General features: G+C 45.0%; 37 non-coding genes across 37 annotated transcripts; 12 read left to right on the top strand and 25 right to left on the bottom strand.

Moving 5' to 3' along the window:
• Positions 1–146: 146 nt before the first annotated feature.
• On the bottom strand, positions 147–219 carry Trnav-aac (transfer RNA valine (anticodon AAC)). Its single transcript has one exon. It is a non-coding gene; the product is annotated as a tRNA-Val (tRNA).
• Positions 220–767: 548 nt separating this feature from the next.
• Positions 768–987, top strand: LOC137275070 (small nucleolar RNA U3). The gene has a single exon (XR_010956395.1). It is a non-coding gene; the product is annotated as a small nucleolar RNA U3 (small nucleolar RNA).
• A 165-nt stretch (positions 988–1,152) lies between these two features.
• On the bottom strand, positions 1,153–1,225 carry Trnav-cac (transfer RNA valine (anticodon CAC)). Its single transcript has one exon. It is a non-coding gene; the product is annotated as a tRNA-Val (tRNA).
• A 217-nt stretch (positions 1,226–1,442) lies between these two features.
• Positions 1,443–1,515, bottom strand: Trnav-aac (transfer RNA valine (anticodon AAC)). The gene has a single exon. It is a non-coding gene; the product is annotated as a tRNA-Val (tRNA).
• Positions 1,516–2,063: 548 nt separating this feature from the next.
• LOC137275069 (small nucleolar RNA U3) lies at positions 2,064–2,283 on the top strand. Its single transcript, XR_010956394.1, has one exon. It is a non-coding gene; the product is annotated as a small nucleolar RNA U3 (small nucleolar RNA).
• Positions 2,284–2,448: 165 nt separating this feature from the next.
• Positions 2,449–2,521, bottom strand: Trnav-cac (transfer RNA valine (anticodon CAC)). Its single transcript has one exon. It is a non-coding gene; the product is annotated as a tRNA-Val (tRNA).
• Positions 2,522–2,738: 217 nt separating this feature from the next.
• On the bottom strand, positions 2,739–2,811 carry Trnav-aac (transfer RNA valine (anticodon AAC)). The gene has a single exon. It is a non-coding gene; the product is annotated as a tRNA-Val (tRNA).
• Positions 2,812–3,359: 548 nt separating this feature from the next.
• Positions 3,360–3,579, top strand: LOC137275068 (small nucleolar RNA U3). Its single transcript, XR_010956393.1, has one exon. It is a non-coding gene; the product is annotated as a small nucleolar RNA U3 (small nucleolar RNA).
• Positions 3,580–3,744: 165 nt separating this feature from the next.
• Positions 3,745–3,817, bottom strand: Trnav-cac (transfer RNA valine (anticodon CAC)). Its single transcript has one exon. It is a non-coding gene; the product is annotated as a tRNA-Val (tRNA).
• A 217-nt stretch (positions 3,818–4,034) lies between these two features.
• Positions 4,035–4,107, bottom strand: Trnav-aac (transfer RNA valine (anticodon AAC)). The gene has a single exon. It is a non-coding gene; the product is annotated as a tRNA-Val (tRNA).
• Positions 4,108–4,655: 548 nt separating this feature from the next.
• Positions 4,656–4,875, top strand: LOC137275216 (small nucleolar RNA U3). Its single transcript, XR_010956532.1, has one exon. It is a non-coding gene; the product is annotated as a small nucleolar RNA U3 (small nucleolar RNA).
• Positions 4,876–5,040: 165 nt separating this feature from the next.
• Trnav-cac (transfer RNA valine (anticodon CAC)) lies at positions 5,041–5,113 on the bottom strand. The gene has a single exon. It is a non-coding gene; the product is annotated as a tRNA-Val (tRNA).
• A 217-nt stretch (positions 5,114–5,330) lies between these two features.
• On the bottom strand, positions 5,331–5,403 carry Trnav-aac (transfer RNA valine (anticodon AAC)). Its single transcript has one exon. It is a non-coding gene; the product is annotated as a tRNA-Val (tRNA).
• Positions 5,404–5,951: 548 nt separating this feature from the next.
• On the top strand, positions 5,952–6,171 carry LOC137275067 (small nucleolar RNA U3). Its single transcript, XR_010956392.1, has one exon. It is a non-coding gene; the product is annotated as a small nucleolar RNA U3 (small nucleolar RNA).
• A 165-nt stretch (positions 6,172–6,336) lies between these two features.
• Trnav-cac (transfer RNA valine (anticodon CAC)) lies at positions 6,337–6,409 on the bottom strand. Its single transcript has one exon. It is a non-coding gene; the product is annotated as a tRNA-Val (tRNA).
• Positions 6,410–6,626: 217 nt separating this feature from the next.
• Trnav-aac (transfer RNA valine (anticodon AAC)) lies at positions 6,627–6,699 on the bottom strand. The gene has a single exon. It is a non-coding gene; the product is annotated as a tRNA-Val (tRNA).
• A 548-nt stretch (positions 6,700–7,247) lies between these two features.
• On the top strand, positions 7,248–7,467 carry LOC137275066 (small nucleolar RNA U3). The gene has a single exon (XR_010956391.1). It is a non-coding gene; the product is annotated as a small nucleolar RNA U3 (small nucleolar RNA).
• Positions 7,468–7,632: 165 nt separating this feature from the next.
• On the bottom strand, positions 7,633–7,705 carry Trnav-cac (transfer RNA valine (anticodon CAC)). Its single transcript has one exon. It is a non-coding gene; the product is annotated as a tRNA-Val (tRNA).
• A 217-nt stretch (positions 7,706–7,922) lies between these two features.
• Positions 7,923–7,995, bottom strand: Trnav-aac (transfer RNA valine (anticodon AAC)). The gene has a single exon. It is a non-coding gene; the product is annotated as a tRNA-Val (tRNA).
• A 548-nt stretch (positions 7,996–8,543) lies between these two features.
• On the top strand, positions 8,544–8,763 carry LOC137275233 (small nucleolar RNA U3). The gene has a single exon (XR_010956548.1). It is a non-coding gene; the product is annotated as a small nucleolar RNA U3 (small nucleolar RNA).
• A 165-nt stretch (positions 8,764–8,928) lies between these two features.
• Positions 8,929–9,001, bottom strand: Trnav-cac (transfer RNA valine (anticodon CAC)). The gene has a single exon. It is a non-coding gene; the product is annotated as a tRNA-Val (tRNA).
• A 217-nt stretch (positions 9,002–9,218) lies between these two features.
• Trnav-aac (transfer RNA valine (anticodon AAC)) lies at positions 9,219–9,291 on the bottom strand. The gene has a single exon. It is a non-coding gene; the product is annotated as a tRNA-Val (tRNA).
• A 548-nt stretch (positions 9,292–9,839) lies between these two features.
• LOC137275231 (small nucleolar RNA U3) lies at positions 9,840–10,059 on the top strand. Its single transcript, XR_010956547.1, has one exon. It is a non-coding gene; the product is annotated as a small nucleolar RNA U3 (small nucleolar RNA).
• Positions 10,060–10,224: 165 nt separating this feature from the next.
• Trnav-cac (transfer RNA valine (anticodon CAC)) lies at positions 10,225–10,297 on the bottom strand. The gene has a single exon. It is a non-coding gene; the product is annotated as a tRNA-Val (tRNA).
• A 217-nt stretch (positions 10,298–10,514) lies between these two features.
• Positions 10,515–10,587, bottom strand: Trnav-aac (transfer RNA valine (anticodon AAC)). The gene has a single exon. It is a non-coding gene; the product is annotated as a tRNA-Val (tRNA).
• Positions 10,588–11,135: 548 nt separating this feature from the next.
• Positions 11,136–11,355, top strand: LOC137275065 (small nucleolar RNA U3). Its single transcript, XR_010956390.1, has one exon. It is a non-coding gene; the product is annotated as a small nucleolar RNA U3 (small nucleolar RNA).
• A 165-nt stretch (positions 11,356–11,520) lies between these two features.
• On the bottom strand, positions 11,521–11,593 carry Trnav-cac (transfer RNA valine (anticodon CAC)). The gene has a single exon. It is a non-coding gene; the product is annotated as a tRNA-Val (tRNA).
• Positions 11,594–11,810: 217 nt separating this feature from the next.
• Positions 11,811–11,883, bottom strand: Trnav-aac (transfer RNA valine (anticodon AAC)). Its single transcript has one exon. It is a non-coding gene; the product is annotated as a tRNA-Val (tRNA).
• Positions 11,884–12,431: 548 nt separating this feature from the next.
• Positions 12,432–12,651, top strand: LOC137275064 (small nucleolar RNA U3). The gene has a single exon (XR_010956389.1). It is a non-coding gene; the product is annotated as a small nucleolar RNA U3 (small nucleolar RNA).
• A 165-nt stretch (positions 12,652–12,816) lies between these two features.
• On the bottom strand, positions 12,817–12,889 carry Trnav-cac (transfer RNA valine (anticodon CAC)). Its single transcript has one exon. It is a non-coding gene; the product is annotated as a tRNA-Val (tRNA).
• A 217-nt stretch (positions 12,890–13,106) lies between these two features.
• Trnav-aac (transfer RNA valine (anticodon AAC)) lies at positions 13,107–13,179 on the bottom strand. The gene has a single exon. It is a non-coding gene; the product is annotated as a tRNA-Val (tRNA).
• A 548-nt stretch (positions 13,180–13,727) lies between these two features.
• LOC137275063 (small nucleolar RNA U3) lies at positions 13,728–13,947 on the top strand. Its single transcript, XR_010956388.1, has one exon. It is a non-coding gene; the product is annotated as a small nucleolar RNA U3 (small nucleolar RNA).
• A 165-nt stretch (positions 13,948–14,112) lies between these two features.
• Trnav-cac (transfer RNA valine (anticodon CAC)) lies at positions 14,113–14,185 on the bottom strand. Its single transcript has one exon. It is a non-coding gene; the product is annotated as a tRNA-Val (tRNA).
• A 217-nt stretch (positions 14,186–14,402) lies between these two features.
• On the bottom strand, positions 14,403–14,475 carry Trnav-aac (transfer RNA valine (anticodon AAC)). Its single transcript has one exon. It is a non-coding gene; the product is annotated as a tRNA-Val (tRNA).
• A 548-nt stretch (positions 14,476–15,023) lies between these two features.
• On the top strand, positions 15,024–15,243 carry LOC137275062 (small nucleolar RNA U3). The gene has a single exon (XR_010956387.1). It is a non-coding gene; the product is annotated as a small nucleolar RNA U3 (small nucleolar RNA).
• A 165-nt stretch (positions 15,244–15,408) lies between these two features.
• On the bottom strand, positions 15,409–15,481 carry Trnav-cac (transfer RNA valine (anticodon CAC)). The gene has a single exon. It is a non-coding gene; the product is annotated as a tRNA-Val (tRNA).
• A 217-nt stretch (positions 15,482–15,698) lies between these two features.
• Positions 15,699–15,771, bottom strand: Trnav-aac (transfer RNA valine (anticodon AAC)). Its single transcript has one exon. It is a non-coding gene; the product is annotated as a tRNA-Val (tRNA).
• Positions 15,772–15,871: the final 100 nt, after the last annotated feature.

Genomic DNA, 15,871 nt, shown 5'->3' with positions numbered 1-15,871 from the left:
ATATGCTGAGGGCCCACGTACATGTTAAAGGGAGAGAAGTAGGAAAGAATTAATCTGTAAGAAGCCCGCTTCACTTGTGGTAGGTTTCAAGTTGAGAAAGAGAGTTGTGCTTATTGCAAGATATAATGCAACCCCAAGAAAAAATAAGGTTCCGGCGAGGCTCGAACTCGCGGCCTTCTGCGTGTTAAGCAGACGTGATAACCACTACACCACGGAACCAGTTGCAAGCCTTTGGAGAAACAAGCTAAATCTCTTCCAGGTGATATAGCTTGAGCATAGTCTTCTCTGCTACTTCATTTCCTTACATTAATAAGGTTTGAACATATCCAAAAACACAACTTTGCACAATGGAATCATGAGTCGGAGCTTATATAAAGAGGATTTGGGTGGGGCTAATTAAGGTGTAATGATGTGCGATCACACCAAGTCTCCTTCTGGTTCTTCCAACTTGGATGTTGACACTGGAGCAGTCACAGTCACAATCATACCCACGGTCAATGGGAGATAACCACCAATACGCTGTAATCACAAAACAATTTACATTGACAAAACACTTGATCAGTTGAGATTGCCTGTACTCTATGTGCTTTTTTCAGTTAATCACAAACGTGGAATGAATCCGAAGAGCACACAGGTGGCCCTGTCTACGACAGATTGTCGTGCTGGAGATTTTTCCAGACGTGTACCAACAACGATAGGTGCTATTGCATACCACACGGGCGTGCCTTTTGAAAAGAAGTAGGTACAAAATCCGGCCCGCAGTAGTTAAGATCATACTTTTAGGGATCATTTCTATAGTATGCATCGCCATGACTTCAGGTAAAACTGACAGTCTACCAAACCACGAGGACGATAGACAGTCTCTCTTTCTGAGCGCGAAGCCAACCAGGGTGAGTGCCATCTGAGGTTAGTAACCCTGGTTCTTGATGACCGTTCCTCTCAGTCACATGTGGCAGAGATGGAGGGAAGAGAGGCATTCTGAGTGGTTTGGCCAACCCCATTTTCATCTGTCTCAATAAATGCCAGTTAGCAAACCTCATATAACGCTCCCTGAGTCTTATAACGCATTGGATATAGTACACAACTGCTCTGACATCTGTCAGCAAGGAAGAATTGCAAAACGACAATTCATGGAGGTGTAAAAACAAAGGAAGGTTCAGGCGAGGCTCGAACTCGCGGCCTTCTGCGTGTGAAGCAGACGTGATAACCACTACACCACTGAACCTTAGCTGTCATGGCACACGTATTTGTAATGACCTATACCTGTCGCTGACACTGACACAACACAAGCCGGGGATATGCTGAGGGCCCACGTACATGTTAAAGGGAGAGAAGTAGGAAAGAATTAATCTGTAAGAAGCCCGCTTCACTTGTGGTAGGTTTCAAGTTGAGAAAGAGAGTTGTGCTTATTGCAAGATATAATGCAACCCCAAGAAAAAATAAGGTTCCGGCGAGGCTCGAACTCGCGGCCTTCTGCGTGTTAAGCAGACGTGATAACCACTACACCACGGAACCAGTTGCAAGCCTTTGGAGAAACAAGCTAAATCTCTTCCAGGTGATATAGCTTGAGCATAGTCTTCTCTGCTACTTCATTTCCTTACATTAATAAGGTTTGAACATATCCAAAAACACAACTTTGCACAATGGAATCATGAGTCGGAGCTTATATAAAGAGGATTTGGGTGGGGCTAATTAAGGTGTAATGATGTGCGATCACACCAAGTCTCCTTCTGGTTCTTCCAACTTGGATGTTGACACTGGAGCAGTCACAGTCACAATCATACCCACGGTCAATGGGAGATAACCACCAATACGCTGTAATCACAAAACAATTTACATTGAGAGAACACTTGATCAGTTGAGATTGCCTGTACTCTATGTGCTTTTTTCAGTTAATCACAAACGTGGAATGAATCCGAAGAGCACACAGGTGGCCCTGTCTACGACAGATTGTCGTGCTGGAGATTTTTCCAGACGTGTACCAACAACGATAGGTGCTATTGCATACCACACGGGCGTGCCTTTTGAAAAGAAGTAGGTACAAAATCCGGCCCGCAGTAGTTAAGATCATACTTTTAGGGATCATTTCTATAGTATGCATCGCCATGACTTCAGGTAAAACTGACAGTCTACCAAACCACGAGGACGATAGACAGTCTCTCTTTCTGAGCGCGAAGCCAACCAGGGTGAGTGCCATCTGAGGTTAGTAACCCTGGTTCTTGATGACCGTTCCTCTCAGTCACATGTGGCAGAGATGGAGGGAAGAGAGGCATTCTGAGTGGTTTGGCCAACCCCATTTTCATCTGTCTCAATAAATGCCAGTTAGCAAACCTCATATAACGCTCCCTGAGTCTTATAACGCATTGGATATAGTACACAACTGCTCTGACATCTGTCAGCAAGGAAGAATTGCAAAACGACAATTCATGGAGGTGTAAAAACAAAGGAAGGTTCAGGCGAGGCTCGAACTCGCGGCCTTCTGCGTGTGAAGCAGACGTGATAACCACTACACCACTGAACCTTAGCTGTCATGGCACACGTATTTGTAATGACCTATACCTGTCGCTGACACTGACACAACACAAGCCGGGGATATGCTGAGGGCCCACGTACATGTTAAAGGGAGAGAAGTAGGAAAGAATTAATCTGTAAGAAGCCCGCTTCACTTGTGGTAGGTTTCAAGTTGAGAAAGAGAGTTGTGCTTATTGCAAGATATAATGCAACCCCAAGAAAAAATAAGGTTCTGGCGAGGCTCGAACTCGCGGCCTTCTGCGTGTTAAGCAGACGTGATAACCACTACACCACGGAACCAGTTGCAAGCCTTTGGAGAAACAAGCTAAATCTCTTCCAGGTGATATAGCTTGAGCATAGTCTTCTCTGCTACTTCATTTCCTTACATTAATAAGGTTTGAACATATCCAAAAACACAACTTTGCACAATGGAATCATGAGTCGGAGCTTATATAAAGAGGATTTGGGTGGGGCTAATTAAGGTGTAATGATGTGCGATCACACCAAGTCTCCTTCTGGTTCTTCCAACTTGGATGTTGACACTGGAGCAGTCACAGTCACAATCATACCCACGGTCAATGGGAGATAACCACCAATACGCTGTAATCACAAAACAATTTACATTGAGAGAACACTTGATCAGTTGAGATTGCCTGTACTCTATGTGCTTTTTTCAGTTAATCACAAACGTGGAATGAATCCGAAGAGCACACAGGTGGCCCTGTCTACGACAGATTGTCGTGCTGGAGATTTTTCCAGACGTGTACCAACAACGATAGGTGCTATTGCATACCACACGGGCGTGCCTTTTGAAAAGAAGTAGGTACAAAATCCGGCCCGCAGTAGTTAAGATCATACTTTTAGGGATCATTTCTATAGTATGCATCGCCATGACTTCAGGTAAAACTGACAGTCTACCAAACCACGAGGACGATAGACAGTCTCTCTTTCTGAGCGCGAAGCCAACCAGGGTGAGTGCCATCTGAGGTTAGTAACCCTGGTTCTTGATGACCGTTCCTCTCAGTCACATGTGGCAGAGATGGAGGGAAGAGAGGCATTCTGAGTGGTTTGGCCAACCCCATTTTCATCTGTCTCAATAAATGCCAGTTAGCAAACCTCATATAACGCTCCCTGAGTCTTATAACGCATTGGATATAGTACACAACTGCTCTGACATCTGTCAGCAAGGAAGAATTGCAAAACGACAATTCATGGAGGTGTAAAAACAAAGGAAGGTTCAGGCGAGGCTCGAACTCGCGGCCTTCTGCGTGTGAAGCAGACGTGATAACCACTACACCACTGAACCTTAGCTGTCATGGCACACGTATTTGTAATGACCTATACCTGTCGCTGACACTGACACAACACAAGCCGGGGATATGCTGAGGGCCCACGTACATGTTAAAGGGAGAGAAGTAGGAAAGAATTAATCTGTAAGAAGCCCGCTTCACTTGTGGTAGGTTTCAAGTTGAGAAAGAGAGTTGTGCTTATTGCAAGATATAATGCAACCCCAAGAAAAAATAAGGTTCTGGCGAGGCTCGAACTCGCGGCCTTCTGCGTGTTAAGCAGACGTGATAACCACTACACCACGGAACCAGTTGCAAGCCTTTGGAGAAACAAGCTAAATCTCTTCCAGGTGATATAGCTTGAGCATAGTCTTCTCTGCTACTTCATTTCCTTACATTAATAAGGTTTGAACATATCCAAAAACACAACTTTGCACAATGGAATCATGAGTCGGAGCTTATATAAAGAGGATTTGGGTGGGGCTAATTAAGGTGTAATGATGTGCGATCACACCAAGTCTCCTTCTGGTTCTTCCAACTTGGATGTTGACACTGGAGCAGTCACAGTCACAATCATACCCACGGTCAATGGGAGATAACCACCAATACGCTGTAATCACAAAACAATTTACATTGAGAAAACACTTGATCAGTTGAGATTGCCTGTACTCTATGTGCTTTTTTCAGTTAATCACAAACGTGGAATGAATCCGAAGAGCACACAGGTGGCCCTGTCTACGACAGATTGTCGTGCTGGAGATTTTTCCAGACGTGTACCAACAACGATAGGTGCTATTGCATACCACACGGGCGTGCCTTTTGAAAAGAAGTCGGTACAAAATCCGGCCCGCAGTAGTTAAGATCATACTTTTAGGGATCATTTCTATAGTATGCATCGCCATGACTTCAGGTAAAACTGACAGTCTACCAAACCACGAGGACGATAGACAGTCTCTCTTTCTGAGCGCGAAGCCAACCAGGGTGAGTGCCATCTGAGGTTAGTAACCCTGGTTCTTGATGACCGTTCCTCTCAGTGACATGTGGCAGAGATGGAGGGAAGAGAGGCATTCTGAGTGGTTTGGCCAACCCCATTTTCATCTGTCTCAATAAATGCCAGTTAGCAAACCTCATATAACGCTCCCTGAGTCTTATAACGCATTGGATATAGTACACAACTGCTCTGACATCTGTCAGCAAGGAAGAATTGCAAAACGACAATTCATGGAGGTGTAAAAACAAAGGAAGGTTCAGGCGAGGCTCGAACTCGCGGCCTTCTGCGTGTGAAGCAGACGTGATAAAAACTACACCACTGAACCTTAGCTGTCATGGCACACGTATTTGTAATGACCTATACCTGTCGCTGACACTGACACAACACAAGCCGGGGATATGCTGAGGGCCCACGTACATGTTAAAGGGAGAGAAGTAGGAAAGAATTAATCTGTAAGAAGCCCGCTTCACTTGTGGTAGGTTTCAAGTTGAGAAAGAGAGTTGTGCTTATTGCAAGATATAATGCAACCCCAAGAAAAAATAAGGTTCCGGCGAGGCTCGAACTCGCGGCCTTCTGCGTGTTAAGCAGACGTGATAACCACTACACCACGGAACCAGTTGCAAGCCTTTGGAGAAACAAGCTAAATCTCTTCCAGGTGATATAGCTTGAGCATAGTCTTCTCTGCTACTTCATTTCCTTACATTAATAAGGTTTGAACATATCCAAAAACACAACTTTGCACAATGGAATCATGAGTCGGAGCTTATATAAAGAGGATTTGGGTGGGGCTAATTAAGGTGTAATGATGTGCGATCACACCAAGTCTCCTTCTGGTTCTTCCAACTTGGATGTTGACACTGGAGCAGTCACAGTCACAATCATACCCACGGTCAATGGGAGATAACCACCAATACGCTGTAATCACAAAACAATTTACATTGAGAAAACACTTGATCAGTTGAGATTGCCTGTACTCTATGTGCTTTTTTCAGTTAATCACAAACGTGGAATGAATCCGAAGAGCACACAGGTGGCCCTGTCTACGACAGATTGTCGTGCTGGAGATTTTTCCAGACGTGTACCAACAACGATAGGTGCTATTGCATACCACACGGGCGTGCCTTTTGAAAAGAAGTAGGTACAAAATCCGGCCCGCAGTAGTTAAGATCATACTTTTAGGGATCATTTCTATAGTATGCATCGCCATGACTTCAGGTAAAACTGACAGTCTACCAAACCACGAGGACGATAGACAGTCTCTCTTTCTGAGCGCGAAGCCAACCAGGGTGAGTGCCATCTGAGGTTAGTAACCCTGGTTCTTGATGACCGTTCCTCTCAGTCACATGTGGCAGAGATGGAGGGAAGAGAGGCATTCTGAGTGGTTTGGCCAACCCCATTTTCATCTGTCTCAATAAATGCCAGTTAGCAAACCTCATATAACGCTCCCTGAGTCTTATAACGCATTGGATATAGTACACAACTGCTCTGACATCTGTCAGCAAGGAAGAATTGCAAAACGACAATTCATGGAGGTGTAAAAACAAAGGAAGGTTCAGGCGAGGCTCGAACTCGCGGCCTTCTGCGTGTGAAGCAGACGTGATAACCACTACACCACTGAACCTTAGCTGTCATGGCACACGTATTTGTAATGACCTATACCTGTCGCTGACACTGACACAACACAAGCCGGGGATATGCTGAGGGCCCACGCACACGTTAAAGGGAGAGAAGTAGGAAAGAATTAATCTGTAAGAAGTCCGCTTCACTTGTGGTAGGTTTCAAGTTGAGAAAGAGAGTTGTGCTTATTGCAAGATATAATGCAACCCCAAGAAAAAATAAGGTTCCGGCGAGGCTCGAACTCGCGGCCTTCTGCGTGTTAAGCAGACGTGATAACCACTACACCACGGAACCAGTTGCAAGCCTTTGGAGAAACAAGCTAAATCTCTTCCAGGTGATATAGCTTGAGCATAGTCTTCTCTGCTACTTCATTTCCTTACATTAATAAGGTTTGAACATATCCAAAAACACAACTTTGCACAATGGAATCATGAGTCGGAGCTTATATAAAGAGGATTTGGGTGGGGCTAATTAAGGTGTAATGATGTGCGATCACACCAAGTCTCCTTCTGGTTCTTCCAACTTGGATGTTGACACTGGAGCAGTCACAGTCACAATCATACCCACGGTCAATGGGAGATAACCACCAATACGCTGTAATCACAAAACAATTTACATTGACAAAACACTTGATCAGTTGAGATTGCCTGTACTCTATGTGCTTTTTTCAGTTAATCACAAACGTGGAATGAATCCGAAGAGCACACAGGTGGCCCTGTCTACGACAGATTGTCGTGCTGGAGATTTTTCCAGACGTGTACCAACAACGATAGGTGCTATTGCATACCACACGGGCGTGCCTTTTGAAAAGAAGTCGGTACAAAATCCGGCCCGCAGTAGTTAAGATCATACTTTTAGGGATCATTTCTATAGTATGCATCGCCATGACTTCAGGTAAAACTGACAGTCTACCAAACCACGAGGACGATAGACAGTCTCTCTTTCTGAGCGCGAAGCCAACCAGGGTGAGTGCCATCTGAGGTTAGTAACCCTGGTTCTTGATGACCGTTCCTCTCAGTCACATGTGGCAGAGATGGAGGGAAGAGAGGCATTCTGAGTGGTTTGGCCAACCCCATTTTCATCTGTCTCAATAAATGCCAGTTAGCAAACCTCATATAACGCTCCCTGAGTCTTATAACGCATTGGATATAGTACACAACTGCTCTGACATCTGTCAGCAAGGAAGAATTGCAAAACGACAATTCATGGAGGTGTAAAAACAAAGGAAGGTTCAGGCGAGGCTCGAACTCGCGGCCTTCTGCGTGTGAAGCAGACGTGATAACCACTACACCACTGAACCTTAGCTGTCATGGCACACGTATTTGTAATGACCTATACCTGTCGCTGACACTGACACAACACAAGCCGGGGATATGCTGAGGGCCCACGCACACGTTGAAGGGAGAGAAGTAGGAAAGAATTAATCTGTAACAAGTCCGCTTCACTTGTGGTAGGTTTCAAGTTGAGAAAGAGAGTTGTGCTTATTGCAAGATATAATGCAACCCCAAGAAAAAATAAGGTTCCGGCGAGGCTCGAACTCGCGGCCTTCTGCGTGTTAAGCAGACGTGATAACCACTACACCACGGAACCAGTTGCAAGCCTTTGGAGAAACAAGCTAAATCTCTTCCAGGTGATATAGCTTGAGCATAGTCTTCTCTGCTACTTCATTTCCTTACATTAATAAGGTTTGAACATATCCAAAAACACAACTTTGCACAATGGAATCATGAGTCGGAGCTTATATAAAGAGGATTTGGGTGGGGCTAATTAAGGTGTAATGATGTGCGATCACACCAAGTCTCCTTCTGGTTCTTCCAACTTGGATGTTGACACTGGAGCAGTCACAGTCACAATCATACCCACGGTCAATGGGAGATAACCACCAATACGCTGTAATCACAAAACAATTTACATTGACAAAACACTTGATCAGTTGAGATTGCCTGTACTCTATGTGCTTTTTTCAGTTAATCACAAACGTGGAATGAATCCGAAGAGCACACAGGTGGCCCTGTCTACGACAGATTGTCGTGCTGGAGATTTTTCCAGACGTGTACCAACAACGATAGGTGCTATTGCATACCACACGGGCGTGCCTTTTGAAAAGAAGTAGGTACAAAATCCGGCCCGCAGTAGTTAAGATCATACTTTTAGGGATCATTTCTATAGTATGCATCGCCATGACTTCAGGTAAAACTGACAGTCTACCAAACCACGAGTTCGATAGACAGTCTCTCTTTCTGAGCGCGAAGCCAACCAGGGTGAGTGCCATCTGAGGTTAGTAACCCTGGTTCTTGATGACCGTTCCTCTCAGTCACATGTGGCAGAGATGGAGGGAAGAGAGGCATTCTGAGTGGTTTGGCCAACCCCATTTTCATCTGTCTCAATAAATGCCAGTTAGCAAACCTCATATAACGCTCCCTGAGTCTTATAACGCATTGGATATAGTACACAACTGCTCTGACATCTGTCAGCAAGGAAGAATTGCAAAACGACAATTCATGGAGGTGTAAAAACAAAGGATGGTTCAGGCGAGGCTCGAACTCGCGGCCTTCTGCGTGTGAAGCAGACGTGATAACCACTACACCACTGAACCTTAGCTGTCATGGCACACGTATTTGTAATGACCTATACCTGTCGCTGACACTGACACAACACAAGCCGGGGATATGCTGAGGGCCCACGTACATGTTAAAGGGAGAGAAGTAGGAAAGAATTAATCTGTAAGAAGCCCGCTTCACTTGTGGTAGGTTTCAAGTTGAGAAAGAGAGTTGTGCTTATTGCAAGATATAATGCAACCCCAAGAAAAAATAAGGTTCCGGCGAGGCTCGAACTCGCGGCCTTCTGCGTGTTAAGCAGACGTGATAACCACTACACCACGGAACCAGTTGCAAGCCTTTGGAGAAACAAGCTAAATGTCTTCCAGGTGATATAGCTTGAGCATAGTCTTCTCTGCTACTTCATTTCCTTACATTAATAAGGTTTGAACATATCCAAAAACACAACTTTGCACAATGGAATCATGAGTCGGAGCTTATATAAAGAGGATTTGGGTGGGGCTAATTAAGGTGTAATGATGTGCGATCACACCAAGTCTCCTTCTGGTTCTTCCAACTTGGATGTTGACACTGGAGCAGTCACAGTCACAATCATACCCACGGTCAATGGGAGATAACCACCAATACGCTGTAATCACAAAACAATTTACATTGACAAAACACTTGATCAGTTGAGATTGCCTGTACTCTATGTGCTTTTTTCAGTTAATCACAAACGTGGAATGAATCCGAAGAGCACACAGGTGGCCCTGTCTACGACAGATTGTCGTGCTGGAGATTTTTCCAGACGTGTACCAACAACGATAGGTGCTATTGCATACCACACGGGCGTGCCTTTTGAAAAGAAGTAGGTACAAAATCCGGCCCGCAGTAGTTAAGATCATACTTTTAGGGATCATTTCTATAGTATGCATCGCCATGACTTCAGGTAAAACTGACAGTCTACCAAACCACGAGTTCGATAGACAGTCTCTCTTTCTGAGCGCGAAGCCAACCAGGGTGAGTGCCATCTGAGGTTAGTAACCCTGGTTCTTGATGACCGTTCCTCTCAGTCACATGTGGCAGAGATGGAGGGAAGAGAGGCATTCTGAGTGGTTTGGCCAACCCCATTTTCATCTGTCTCAATAAATGCCAGTTAGCAAACCTCATATAACGCTCCCTGAGTCTTATAACGCATTGGATATAGTACACAACTGCTCTGACATCTGTCAGCAAGGAAGAATTGCAAAACGACAATTCATGGAGGTGTAAAAACAAAGGATGGTTCAGGCGAGGCTCGAACTCGCGGCCTTCTGCGTGTGAAGCAGACGTGATAACCACTACACCACTGAACCTTAGCTGTCATGGCACACGTATTTGTAATGACCTATACCTGTCGCTGACACTGACACAACACAAGCCGGGGATATGCTGAGGGCCCACGTACATGTTAAAGGGAGAGAAGTAGGAAAGAATTAATCTGTAAGAAGCCCGCTTCACTTGTGGTAGGTTTCAAGTTGAGAAAGAGAGTTGTGCTTATTGCAAGATATAATGCAACCCCAAGAAAAAATAAGGTTCCGGCGAGGCTCGAACTCGCGGCCTTCTGCGTGTTAAGCAGACGTGATAACCACTACACCACGGAACCAGTTGCAAGCCTTTGGAGAAACAAGCTAAATCTCTTCCAGGTGATATAGCTTGAGCATAGTCTTCTCTGCTACTTCATTTCCTTACATTAATAAGGTTTGAACATATCCAAAAACACAACTTTGCACAATGGAATCATGAGTCGGAGCTTATATAAAGAGGATTTGGGTGGGGCTAATTAAGGTGTAATGATGTGCGATCACACCAAGTCTCCTTCTGGTTCTTCCAACTTGGATGTTGACACTGGAGCAGTCACAGTCACAATCATACCCACGGTCAATGGGAGATAACCACCAATACGCTGTAATCACAAAACAATTTACATTGACAAAACACTTGATCAGTTGAGATTGCCTGTACTCTATGTGCTTTTTTCAGTTAATCACAAACGTGGAATGAATCCGAAGAGCACACAGGTGGCCCTGTCTACGACAGATTGTCGTGCTGGAGATTTTTCCAGACGTGTACCAACAACGATAGGTGCTATTGCATACCACACGGGCGTGCCTTTTGAAAAGAAGTCGGTACAAAATCCGGCCCGCAGTAGTTAAGATCATACTTTTAGGGATCATTTCTATAGTATGCATCGCCATGACTTCAGGTAAAACTGACAGTCTACCAAACCACGAGGACGATAGACAGTCTCTCTTTCTGAGCGCGAAGCCAACCAGGGTGAGTGCCATCTGAGGTTAGTAACCCTGGTTCTTGATGACCGTTCCTCTCAGTCACATGTGGCAGAGATGGAGGGAAGAGAGGCATTCTGAGTGGTTTGGCCAACCCCATTTTCATCTGTCTCAATAAATGCCAGTTAGCAAACCTCATATAACGCTCCCTGAGTCTTATAACGCATTGGATATAGTACACAACTGCTCTGACATCTGTCAGCAAGGAAGAATTGCAAAACGACAATTCATGGAGGTGTAAAAACAAAGGAAGGTTCAGGCGAGGCTCGAACTCGCGGCCTTCTGCGTGTGAAGCAGACGTGATAACCACTACACCACTGAACCTTAGCTGTCATGGCACACGTATTTGTAATGACCTATACCTGTCGCTGACACTGACACAACACAAGCCGGGGATATGCTGAGGGCCCACGTACATGTTAAAGGGAGAGAAGTAGGAAAGAATTAATCTGTAAGAAGTCCGCTTCACTTGTGGTAGGTTTCAAGTTGAGAAAGAGAGTTGTGCTTATTGCAAGATATAATGCAACCCCAAGAAAAAATAAGGTTCCGGCGAGGCTCGAACTCGCGGCCTTCTGCGTGTTAAGCAGACGTGATAACCACTACACCACGGAACCAGTTGCAAGCCTTTGGAGAAACAAGCTAAATCTCTTCCAGGTGATATAGCTTGAGCATAGTCTTCTCTGCTACTTCATTTCCTTACATTAATAAGGTTTGAACATATCCAAAAGCACAACTTTGCACAATGGAATCATGAGTCGGAGCTTATATAAAGAGGATTTGGGTGGGGCTAATTAAGGTGTAATGATGTGCGATCACACCAAGTCTCCTTCTGGTTCTTCCAACTTGGATGTTGACACTGGAGCAGTCACAGTCACAATCATACCCACGGTCAATGGGAGATAACCACCAATACGCTGTAATCACAAAACAATTTACATTGAGAAAACACTTGATCAGTTGAGATTGCCTGTACTCTATGTGCTTTTTTCAGTTAATCACAAACGTGGAATGAATCCGAAGAGCACACAGGTGGCCCTGTCTACGACAGATTGTCGTGCTGGAGATTTTTCCAGACGTGTACCAACAACGATAGGTGCTATTGCATACCACACGGGCGTGCCTTTTGAAAAGAAGTAGGTACAAAATCCGGCCCGCAGTAGTTAAGATCATACTTTTAGGGATCATTTCTATAGTATGCATCGCCATGACTTCAGGTAAAACTGACAGTCTACCAAACCACGAGGACGATAGACAGTCTCTCTTTCTGAGCGCGAAGCCAACCAGGGTGAGTGCCATCTGAGGTTAGTAACCCTGGTTCTTGATGACCGTTCCTCTCAGTCACATGTGGCAGAGATGGAGGGAAGAGAGGCATTCTGAGTGGTTTGGCCAACCCCATTTTCATCTGTCTCAATAAATGCCAGTTAGCAAACCTCATATAACGCTCCCTGAGTCTTATAACGCATTGGATATAGTACACAACTGCTCTGACATCTGTCAGCAAGGAAGAATTGCAAAACGACAATTCATGGAGGTGTAAAAACAAAGGAAGGTTCAGGCGAGGCTCGAACTCGCGGCCTTCTGCGTGTGAAGCAGACGTGATAACCACTACACCACTGAACCTTAGCTGTCATGGCACACGTATTTGTAATGACCTATACCTGTCGCTGACACTGACACAACACAAGCCGGGGATATGCTGAGGGCCCACGTACATGTTAAAGGGAGAGAAGTAGGAAAGAATTAATCTGTAAGAAGCCCGCTTCACTTGTGGTAGGTTTCAAGTTGAGAAAGAGAGTTGTGCTTATTGCAAGATATAATGCAACCCCAAGAAAAAATAAGGTTCCGGCGAGGCTCGAACTCGCGGCCTTCTGCGTGTTAAGCAGACGTGATAACCACTACACCACGGAACCAGTTGCAAGCCTTTGGAGAAACAAGCTAAATCTCTTCCAGGTGATATAGCTTGAGCATAGTCTTCTCTGCTACTTCATTTCCTTACATTAATAAGGTTTGAACATATCCAAAAGCACAACTTTGCACAATGGAATCATGAGTCGGAGCTTATATAAAGAGGATTTGGGTGGGGCTAATTAAGGTGTAATGATGTGCGATCACACCAAGTCTCCTTCTGGTTCTTCCAACTTGGATGTTGACACTGGAGCAGTCACAGTCACAATCATACCCACGGTCAATGGGAGATAACCACCAATACGCTGTAATCACAAAACAATTTACATTGAGAAAACACTTGATCAGTTGAGATTGCCTGTACTCTATGTGCTTTTTTCAGTTAATCACAAACGTGGAATGAATCCGAAGAGCACACAGGTGGCCCTGTCTACGACAGATTGTCGTGCTGGAGATTTTTCCAGACGTGTACCAACAACGATAGGTGCTATTGCATACCACACGGGCGTGCCTTTTGAAAAGAAGTAGGTACAAAATCCGGCCCGCAGTAGTTAAGATCATACTTTTAGGGATCATTTCTATAGTATGCATCGCCATGACTTCAGGTAAAACTGACAGTCTACCAAACCACGAGGACGATAGACAGTCTCTCTTTCTGAGCGCGAAGCCAACCAGGGTGAGTGCCATCTGAGGTTAGTAACCCTGGTTCTTGATGACCGTTCCTCTCAGTCACATGTGGCAGAGATGGAGGGAAGAGAGGCATTCTGAGTGGTTTGGCCAACCCCATTTTCATCTGTCTCAATAAATGCCAGTTAGCAAACCTCATATAACGCTCCCTGAGTCTTATAACGCATTGGATATAGTACACAACTGCTCTGACATCTGTCAGCAAGGAAGAATTGCAAAACGACAATTCATGGAGGTGTAAAAACAAAGGAAGGTTCAGGCGAGGCTCGAACTCGCGGCCTTCTGCGTGTGAAGCAGACGTGATAACCACTACACCACTGAACCTTAGCTGTCATGGCACACGTATTTGTAATGACCTATACCTGTCGCTGACACTGACACAACACAAGCCGGGGATATGCTGAGGGCCCACGTACATGTTAAAGGGAGAGAAGTAGGAAAGAATTAATCTGTAACAAGTCCGCTTCACTTGTGGTAGGTTTCAAGTTGAGAAAGAGAGTTGTGCTTATTGCAAGATATAATGCAACCCCAAGAAAAAATAAGGTTCCGGCGAGGCTCGAACTCGCGGCCTTCTGCGTGTTAAGCAGACGTGATAACCACTACACCACGGAACCAGTTGCAAGCCTTTGGAGAAACAAGCTAAATCTCTTCCAGGTGATATAGCTTGGGCATAGTCTTCTCTGCTACTTCATTTCCTTACATTAATAAGGTTTGAACATATCCAAAAACACAACTTTGCACAATGGAATCATGAGTCGGAGCTTATATAAAGAGGATTTGGGTGGGGCTAATTAAGGTGTAATTATGTGCGATCACACCAAGTCTCCTTCTGGTTCTTCCAACTTGGATGTTGACACTGGAGCAGTCACAGTCACAATCATACCCACGGTCAATGGGAGATAACCACCAATACGCTGTAATCACAAAACAATTTACATTGAGAAAACACTTGATCAGTTGAGATTGCCTGTACTCTATGTGCTTTTTTCAGTTAATCACAAACGTGGAATGAATCCGAAGAGCACACAGGTGGCCCTGTCTACGACAGATTGTCGTGCTGGAGATTTTTCCAGACGTGTACCAACAACGATAGGTGCTATTGCATACCACACGGGCGTGCCTTTTGAAAAGAAGTCGGTACAAAATCCGGCCCGCAGTAGTTAAGATCATACTTTTAGGGATCATTTCTATAGTATGCATCGCCATGACTTCAGGTAAAACTGACAGTCTACCAAACCACGAGGACGATAGACAGTCTCTCTTTCTGAGCGCGAAGCCAACCAGGGTGAGTGCCATCTGAGGTTAGTAACCCTGGTTCTTGATGACCGTTCCTCTCAGTCACATGTGGCAGAGATGGAGGGAAGAGAGGCATTCTGAGTGGTTTGGCCAACCCCATTTTCATCTGTCTCAATAAATGCCAGTTAGCAAACCTCATATAACGCTCCCTGAGTCTTATAACGCATTGGATATAGTACACAACTGCTCTGACATCTGTCAGCAAGGAAGAATTGCAAAACGACAATTCATGGAGGTGTAAAAAAAAAGGAAGGTTCAGGCGAGGCTCGAACTCGCGGCCTTCTGCGTGTGAAGCAGACGTGATAACCACTACACCACTGAACGTTAGCTGTCATGGCACACGTATTTGTAATGACCTATACCTGTCGCTGACACTGACACAACACAAGCCGGGGATATGCTGAGGGCCCACGCACACGTTAAAGGGAGAGAAGTAGGAAAGAATTAATCTGTAACAAGTCCGCTTCACTTGTGGTAGGTTTCAAGTTGAGAAAGAGAGTTGTGCTTATTGCAAGATATAATGCAACCCCAAGAAAAAATAAGGTTCCGGCGAGGCTCGAACTCGCGGCCTTCTGCGTGTTAAGCAGACGTGATAACCACTACACCACGGAACCAGTTGCAAGCCTTTGGAGAAACAAGCTAAATCTCTTCCAGGTGATATAGCTTGAGCATAGTCTTCTCTGCTACTTCATTTCCTTACATTAATAAGGTTTG

This window comes from Haliotis asinina, chromosome 2 (genome assembly GCF_037392515.1).
Source record: "Haliotis asinina isolate JCU_RB_2024 chromosome 2, JCU_Hal_asi_v2, whole genome shotgun sequence".
In the NCBI taxonomy this organism is placed as follows: domain Eukaryota; kingdom Metazoa; phylum Mollusca; class Gastropoda; order Lepetellida; family Haliotidae; genus Haliotis; species Haliotis asinina.
This window is presented reverse-complemented; position numbering and strand designations above follow the sequence as displayed.